Genomic DNA, 6,179 nt, shown 5'->3' with positions numbered 1-6,179 from the left:
AGCTCTGATTCTACCCATGGCCTGGGAAATTCCGTATGTCTCGGGTGTAGCCCTGAAAAGAAGAAGAAGAAAAGAAAGGAATTCCATTTGAGTTCCTAGTATTTTTTCTTGGTGCTGATATGACCCATCTGCAGGATCTTCGAATTATCAGCTGTCAATTCTAGAGTCACCCCAGAATCCTAAAGTTATTTAGTCCAACATTTGCAATGCTTTCAATCATAATTTTTCCCTATACTTTAAAAATGTCCAAAGACAATTTTTTAGAGCAATTTAAGTTTCACTGCGAAATTGAGGGGAAAATACAGAGATTTCTCTTGTCCCCCCCCATGCATAACCTCCCCATTAGTGATGTCCCCCATCAGAGTGGGACATTTGTCACAATTGTGTAGACGGACACATCGTGGTCACCCAAAGTTCATGGTGCACATTTGGGTTCGCTCTTGATGTTGTACGTTCAATGGGTTTAGACAAATGTGTTCACCATTATGGTATCTTACAGAGTATTTTCACTGCCCTAAAAATCTGTGCTGCAACTATTCATTTCTCCCTCCCCCAGCCCCTGATCATCTTCTTGTTTCCATAGATTTGCCTTTTCTAAGATGCCATATAGTTGGAATTATACAGTGATTGGCTTTTTTTTTTTTTCCACTGAGAAATATGCATCCTTCCTGGCATTTTCCTGGGGGGAAAGTGAGCTTTGGAAAGTCAAGTATGTATCAGTCAGAGTTCTTGGTTAAAGGCAACTAATCTGCTAGCTTGAGATCATGCATATTTTAAAGGATGTTAGGAAGCTCACAGAAATCCAGGAGGGTCAGAGAAGCAGGTAGATGCCTACTGAACTGAAAACGAGCCCCTCAGGGGCTGCTCCAGTAAAGACATCACGCGTCCTGTCTATATCAGGCTGTAGCAGATTATTGGTGGCTGCCAAAAAGTACATATAACCATGCTCGGTGCCTCAGCCTTCTTGCTGGGATAAAGGACACCTGTACTGCCAAAGGAGTTGTTCCAGTTGCTTCAAGGAAAATGTATCTTTTCACACAAACCTTTGCTACGTTCATGCCCTGAAACGGTATCTGCTTTTTCTCTTAAATGATTGAGGTTGCACCTTTCCCGATGTTTCGTTATCGAGTTATATTTCTCTTCTGTATGTGTGAATAATCCCATCCCTGGTTTTTGTTCGTGTGTTTATTGGGGTCTCAGTGGTGTTAGCTGTTGGATACTCATCAGGTTTGTTACCACTGAGCCACCACGGGAACTCTGCAGTAGTGTTATTCGTTGTTCATATGAGCTCTTTATATGGAGTGAAAGGTTTCACCCTTCATTTTTTTCCCCTTTTTTTTCTCCTGAGTATTTCTACTACTTTTTTCTTCCTCCCTCCCTCTCTCCCTCCCTTCCTCTTTTTTGGGGGGCCACACTTACAGCATATGGAGGTTCCCAGGCTAGGGGTCAAATCAGAGCTGCAGCTTCCAGCCTACACCACAGCCACAGCAACATGGGATCCGAGCTGTGTCTGAGACCTACACGGAAGTTCACGGCAACACCAGTTTACCCCACTGAGTGAGGCCAGGGATCAAACCTACCTCCTCGTGGATACTAGTCAGGTTCTTAACCCAGGACGAAACTCCTCTGTTACATTTTTATTTGCTATTTAACCTTGTTCCTTTTCCTTTGACATCAGGAGTTTTATATTTTGGAGACAAAAATGTAACAAATACTACTCAGGCTGCCCACAAAACGCAAGAGATTGCTTTAGGGGAAAACCTCTCTAACCCTGAATACTCAGGTAATTCCTCTTTTTTTGTGCCTTGCCGCCTCACAATACTTTGGGGTCAGTAGGTTTGTACAGAGCCCTTTCCTCTCCAGAGAGGACCATAAACAACCCTGAGAGGCATGGTTTTTCACTGCATCCCAGAGCAAAAAATATAGAAAGACAAAGGTGAATATTGTTGGAGCCGATCTTCTACAGAGACCCATCTCATGCTCCTGTCTAAACAACTGTTGTAGGGAGAGAATGTTAGACCCTGGTTTAAAAGTCACTGAGCTCTGACCTGCACTAGGAAAGGCTCTGAAATGACTACTGGAAAATTTCTCCATTAACTCTTGATTGCTCATCCCCCAGCGCCTCTGGGCTTATGTGACTTCTGCCTCCAAGCTCCTTGAAGAGTTGATCTTGATAAGACATGATCTCTCTCTCTCTCTTTTTTTTTTTTTTAGGGCTGCACCTGTGGCATATGGAGGTTCCCAGGCTAGGGGTCAAATGGGAGCTGTCGCCGGTCTACACCACAGCCACAGCAACGCCAGATCCGAGCTGTGTCTGCATCCTACACCACAGCTCATGGCAACGCTGGATCCTTAACCCACTGAGTGAGGCCAGGGATGGAACCTGCGTCCTCATGGATGCTAGTCAGATTCATTTCCACTGAGGATAAGGCAGGATCTTGCTGAGAAGTCCAGAGGAGGCGCCGTTAGGTGTCTGTGAGCAGATAGACACGGTTGATTCACTCAGAAGCATGGGTCTTGATGGCACATAACCTTGGCTCAGATCCCACCTCCCCCCTAGCACGAAACAGCTGCGCAAAAGTGAGCAAGTCCTTTAATCTTTCTGAGGCTCGGTTTTGTCGTCTGTGTAGTGGGCTACTCATGCTGTCCTCATGTGATCAATATGAACATTAGCAGTGGTGTGTGTTGTCTCCTTAGCGTGTCTGGCCCGTAGGAGGTACACAGTAAGAGCCCTTTGTAACATATCGGGAAATTAACTGGCAAGTACTTGTGGGTCATCTGCTGTGTGACCAGTGTTGTACCAGGTCTGTAGGAACAGGTCCCAGGGTCAAGCTTCCTGAGCTTATGCAGTGTGGCCCAGGAGATAGGGCACAACTCATGCTGTAACTATATGGCAGTGGAGAAGTACTGAATTACAGAGCAGGGGGTTAGCTCTGACGAGCAGGAAGAGATTTCTGTAGGTTGACGTAAGTAGGGAAAGCATCATGGAGGAAGTAAGGGTTTAATTTTTTTTTTTTTCCTGGAGAAGGAAGGACTTGTTACTTGCGGCAAGTAAAGAGCACACTTGCTTTCCCAAAGCAATATCTCTGGCTTAATTGGGTTTTGATTATTTAAGAAACATAGACTCTTTTTATTAGATAGAGTATTTTTCCCTCTGAAAATGAAAATAGCCATACAGTTTTTTTTTTCTTTTTTTCTTTTTCTTTTTTGGCTGTAAGCGTGGCATGTGGAAGTTCCTGGGCCAGGGATCAAACTTGTGCCACAGCAATGACCCAAGCCACAGCCGTGATAACACCAGGTCCCTAACCTGCTGAGTCACAAGGGAACTCCCAGTTTTCCTCTTGAAAAATCATATGTAGGGAGTACCAGTGGTGGGTCAGAGGAAATGAAGCAGACTAGTATCCATGAAGATGTGGGTTCAATCCCTGGCCTCGCTCAGTGGGCTGAGGATCCAGCACTGCTGCAAGCTTTGGTGTAGGTTACAGAAGTGGCTAAGATCCCATGTTCCTGTGGCTGTGGTGTAGGCCAGCAGCTGCAGCTCTGATTCAACCCCTAGCCCAGGAACTTCCATGTGCCGGAGGTACGGCCCTAAAAATAAATAAATAAATAATAAATAAATAAATAAATAATAATCTATACTCCTTAAAAAATACTTAGAGACTATAGTAAATCAATTTTAAAAATTGCAATACCCGGGAATACCTATTATTAATACTTTGCTGTAAAAATATATTTGTCTATAAATATATTTGTTCTTTATCCAAAGGCAGTAGCTTATGTACACACTATTTTTTTTAAATTTTTTTTTTTTTGGCTGAACCTGCGGCATGTGGAAATTCCCAGGCCAGGGACTGAACCTGAGCTGCGGTTGCAACCTGAGCCATAGCTGTGGCAATGCTGGATCCACCACAAGGGAACTTCCTATAACACTGATTTTTTAAACATTTTTGGGGGGGCTGCCCTGTAGCATATGGAGCTCCAGGCCAGGTATCAGATTCAAGCCACAGCCATGAACCAAGCTGCAACTGTGGCAATGCCAGATCCTCAACCCACTGTGCTGGGCTGGGGATCGAACCCACATCTCAGAGCTCCCAAGATGCTGCCGATTCTCTTGCACCACAGTAGGAGCTCCTTTATTTTTTTTTAACATTTTAAATTGATTTAGTCATTTTCCTTTTTGGTGGCTGTAGAGTATTCCATCATATGAAGGTTTGAGAATTTATTTAACGAAACTCTAATTATTAGACACTTAGGTGATTTGAGCACAGCTGAGTACATGAATGCTCCAGATTGGTCAACAGTATAAGTTAGTGATTTTAGTCAAGTCATTGTTGGATCACTTTTCAGAAATGTTATAAAAGTTGTATCAGTTTATACTTATTTCCACCACTGGAAAGAGGGTTCTCTTTCCTCCACACCCTTCCCAGCCCTGGGTATTGTTGATATTTTATCATCTTTGCCAGGCTTCTAGGTAAAAATAATATCATTCATTTAATATGTATATCTAGACAGTCCTTTCTACACTGTCATGTTAGATGTGATATAGACATGATCCCGGGGGTCCCAGCGCTCAGAAACCACTAGAAAAAGACATGGTGAGTAAGTGCCCATTGGGGTTTTCCAGTGATGTAACCTCATGTCTATCAGTGGACCAAGGAGGCTGTTTTTGTTGTTGTTGTTGTTGTTTTTGCCTCTGTTAACTCATGGAAGGACTCAGATGGTTGGGCAACAACATAGGATGTTCCAAGGGATTTGGGGGAGAAAGATGAACTCAGTCGTGCATTTCTACGACATCCTTGGAATCCTATTACTAATGTCTTGAGCACTGCACCAGGCCTATGGGGGTTTCTATTCTGAGGTGGCATACTTTTGCTGTACAACATGGGAGTAAAAAAAAGAGTAATATAAAACAGTGCCGGAACAACTGGATATTTGTACGGAAAAAAAAAAAAAAGACCTCTGTGCTTTCCTCACACTGTACACTAAAATTCACTCAAAATGGATCAAAGACCTAAACATAAATCCCCAAATGATGACGCTTTCCACAAGAAGAAGCCATAGGAGAAAATCTCCGTGGCATTGAGTTAGGCCAACATTTCTTTACAGAACACAAAAGATCGTAAGCCATCAAAGAAACAGTGAATAACATGCACTTCACCAGTTTTGAAAATGTTTGCTCTTCAAAAGGCACAGTTAAGAAAAACAGAAAGGCAAGCAGAATGAGAGAAAATACACAAAACATGTGTCTGAAGATGGGCTGGTATCTGGAAGACATAAAGAATGTAATAATATCACAAGTAGTGGGGAAAGACATAGCAGAATAAAAAAAGGCAAAAGATTTGAACAGATACTTCACAAAGGAAAATTTCTGAATGATCGAACACATGAAAAGATGCTCAACGCTGCTGATCATCACGGAAATGTAATTAAGGCTATGGTGAGCCGTTACTACACACTCAGCAGAATGGCTAAAATGGAAAAGGCTGATAACACTAAGGGTTGACAAGGATGTGGGACACTCCTACTTCTTTGGCTAGAATGTGAAGGGTGCATTCACTTTGAAGAAGACAGTCTCAGAGTGTCTGAAGTGCTTGTCCGTGATAAATGACAGCATTTGTCCATGCAAAGACTTGTATGCTAATATTCACTGCAGCATCCTTGGATTAGTCTAACACTGGCAACAGTGCAAATGTCCATCAGCCAATGGATAGATAAATTGTAGGAACTTGATATCATGGAATACTGCTCAGCAGTATCTCTTCCAGAGTTTGAAAACTTCCCTCAAGCATGCCTTTATCAAATCCCTCAGGGAATTCCTGGGTGACACAGTGGGTTAAGAATCCAGCGTTGTCACTGCTGTGGCTCGGGTTAGGTCCCTGGCTGGGGAACTTCTGCATGCCATGGGTGAGGCTAAAAAGAAAAAAATATAGAGGAAAAAAAGAAAAAAAGAATCCTTCAGGCAAAGTAGCACATAGTCTGCTGGAACTGAAATGGAGGTGCAAAGAAGTAAAGAATACCAGGAGACCAAACATAAGTGAATATTTCAATAACTTACCATACCGTGAATGTCAAAGTGTGCTTATGAAATGCTAATGTCGTCTGGGACGGGCATGCCAAGGTGCTGGCAGAGGGAAAAAACAAAACGAAACAAAACAGTGATGGCACCCAATAGTCACTGA

Source organism: Sus scrofa, chromosome 5 (assembly GCF_054392235.1).
Source record: "Sus scrofa isolate SSC_HxYL_T2T_F1_AM1 chromosome 5, Sscrofa_HxYL_maternal_Yorkshire_Landrace_v2.0, whole genome shotgun sequence".
NCBI lineage: Eukaryota > Metazoa > Chordata > Mammalia > Artiodactyla > Suidae > Sus > Sus scrofa.
The sequence above is the reverse complement of the archived record's forward strand: the minus strand, read 5'-3'. Positions refer to the sequence as shown.